Source organism: Ascidiella aspersa, chromosome 5 (assembly GCF_963924565.1).
Source record: "Ascidiella aspersa chromosome 5, kaAscAspe10.2, whole genome shotgun sequence".
NCBI lineage: Eukaryota > Metazoa > Chordata > Ascidiacea > Phlebobranchia > Ascidiidae > Ascidiella > Ascidiella aspersa.
Window position 1 is genome coordinate 9,857,748 of NC_139451.1, and position 2,500 is coordinate 9,860,247.

At 60.4% G+C, this 2,500-nt stretch overlaps 2 non-coding genes and 1 pseudogene across 2 annotated transcripts in view; all 3 read left to right on the forward strand.

Moving 5' to 3' along the window:
* LOC146142950 (small subunit ribosomal RNA) overlaps window positions 1-933 on the forward strand; it is a 1,811-nt gene extending 878 nt beyond the window's left edge. The window contains exon 1 of the ribosomal RNA XR_014500788.1: window positions 1-933. This exon is cut by the window's left edge and continues 878 nt beyond it. This is a non-coding gene — a ribosomal RNA (small subunit ribosomal RNA).
* Window positions 934-1,180: 247 nt separating this feature from the next.
* On the forward strand, window positions 1,181-1,334 carry LOC146142951 (5.8S ribosomal RNA). Its single transcript, XR_014500722.1, has one exon. It is a non-coding gene; the product is annotated as a 5.8S ribosomal RNA (ribosomal RNA).
* A 248-nt stretch (window positions 1,335-1,582) lies between these two features.
* The window catches only part of LOC146142952 (large subunit ribosomal RNA), a 3,678-nt pseudogene continuing 2,760 nt past the window's right edge, over window positions 1,583-2,500 (forward strand).

Genomic DNA, 2,500 nt, shown 5'->3' on the forward strand with positions numbered 1-2,500 from the left:
GACGGGGGCATTCGTACTGTGCCGTTAGAGGTGAAATTCTTGGATCGGCGCAAGACGAACGACTGCGAAAGCATTTGCCAAGAATGTTTTCTTTAATCAAGAGCGAAAGTCAGAGGTTCGAAGACGATCAGATACCGTCCTAGTTCTGACTATAAACGATGCCAACTAGCGATCGGGGGGCGTTAGTTTTACGACCTCTCCGGCAGCTTGCGGGAAACCAAAGTCTTTGGGTTCCGGGGGAAGTATGGTTGCAAAGCTGAAACTTAAAGGAATTGACGGAAGGGCACCACCAGGAGTGGAGCCTGCGGCTTAATTTGACTCAACACGGGAAATCTCACCCGGCCCGGACACAGTGAGGATTGACAGATTGAGAGCTCTTTCTTGATTCTGTGGGTGGTGGTGCATGGCCGTTCTTAGTTGGTGGAGCGATTTGTCTGGTTAATTCCGATAACGAACGAGACTCTGGCTTGCTAACTAGTTACGCGACCCAATCGGTCGGCGTCTAATTTCTTAGAGGGACTAGTGGCGTTTAGCCACACGAGATTGAGCAATAACAGGTCTGTGATGCCCTTAGATGTTCGGGGCCGCACGCGCGCTACACTGACCGGATCAGCATGTGCTCGCCTTGGCCGACAGGTCTGGGTAACCCGCTGAACCCCGGTCGTGCTAGGGATAGGGAATTGCAATTATTTCCCTTGAACGAGGAATTCCCAGTAAGCGCGAGTCATTAGCTCGCGTTGATTACGTCCCTGCCCTTTGTACACACCGCCCGTCGCTACTACCGATTGAATGGTTTAGTGAGGTCCTCCGATTGGACCTGGCGCGGCCGGCAACGGTCGAGCCGGCGTCCGAGAAGACGATCTAACTTGATCATTTAGAGGAAGTAAAAGTCGTAACAAGGTTTCCGTAGGTGAACCTGCGGAAGGATCATTAACGGTCTCGCAAACGCTTCGGCGAACGCGAAACTCGGACAAGCGAGAGAAAAAGTTTTTGCTACCCGGCGCCCGACCCGCGAGGAGCGGCGCGCCGGCCGGCGATTCGGTCACCCGGTAATGTTTGCGCGTCGAGTGCCGCGGTGCCGCGCGCTCCGGCTTCAAGCGTCGGCCTGGCCGACCGCTCGGCGCGGTATATTTTGTCACCCTTTAGTGCGAGGCACTGTGCGAGCGAAACAATCGTGGATGGCTCTTGGCGGTGGATCACTCGGCTCGTGAGTCGATGAAGGACGCAGCTAGCTGCGTGAATTAGTGTGAATTGCAGGACACATTGAGCATCGACGTTCTGAACGCAAATTGCGGCCTCGGGTCAATCCCGGGGCCGCGCCCGCCTCAGGGTCGCGTTGCAAACGTTCCGCGCGGGGATTTCTCCGCGCGGCTGCTGCGGCGTCGGACGCGCGAGCGCCCGTCCCGCTCAAGACAGCACGGCACGATGTGCGACGATCGCGACCAGAATCCCGCGCGGCGGCGGCGAGTCGACCTCGAAGAGGCCAACGGCTGGCGGCTCAAGGGCGGGAATCGAGGTGCGCGGCGGCGCGCGGCGCCGACGGCGAGCGCGGAACGGGAAGAATAGTCCCGGTCCTTACTTTCGGCCTGAGGTCGGACGAGGCTACCCGCTGAATTTAAGCATATTACTAAGCGGAGGAAAAGAAACTAACGAGGATTCCCTCAGTAACGGCGAGTGAAGCGGGATGTGCCCATCGCCGAATCCGCGCGCTTTTGGAGTGCGCGGAATTGTGGCGTACGGAATTCGTCACGGCGCGCTTCGCCGGTCGCCCGCGTCCTTCTGATCGAGGCCTTGTCCCAGAGCGGGTGTCAGGCCCATGGCGGCGACAGGCGGGCGCGCTACGGCGTCTTCCCAGAGTCGGGTTGTTTGGGAATGCAGCCCAAAGCGGGTGGTAAACTCCATCTAAGGCTAAATACGGTCACGAGACCGATAGCGAACAAGTACCGTGAGGGAAAGTTGAAAAGCACTTTGAAGAGAGAGTTAAAGAGTACGTGAAACCGTCGAGAGGCAAACGGGAGGGCCTGTCGGGTCGCCCGGTCGCTTTCAGCCGGCCCCCTGTCGGCGACGTTGTCGTGCGGACCCTCACGGGCCGCCGGCGGCGCCGCCCGATCGGGGACCAGCGCACTAGCGCCGGGCGAAGGCCGCGACCGTCTGGACGGCGGCGAGAAGGCCGCGCGCAAGGTAACCCGGCCTCGGTCGGGTACTATAGGCGCGCGTGTCCGTCGGCCCGCCGTTCGGGCGAGGAGAGATCGCCGCGTCTGCCCTTCGGGGCCGAGCGCCCGGTGCCGGCTGGGGCGTCGTGGGTCGGGGACTGTTCTCAGTGCCCAGCCTCTTCGTCTCGGTCGCGCTTCCGGTGTCGTTTCGCGAGGCGCACGGGGTCCGCGGCTGAAGTCAGCCACCTTCCCGACCCGTCTTGAAACACGGACCAAGGAGTCTAACGTGAGCGCGAGCCACGGGGCAGTACGAAACCCATGGGCGCAGTGAAAGTGAATGTCGGCGC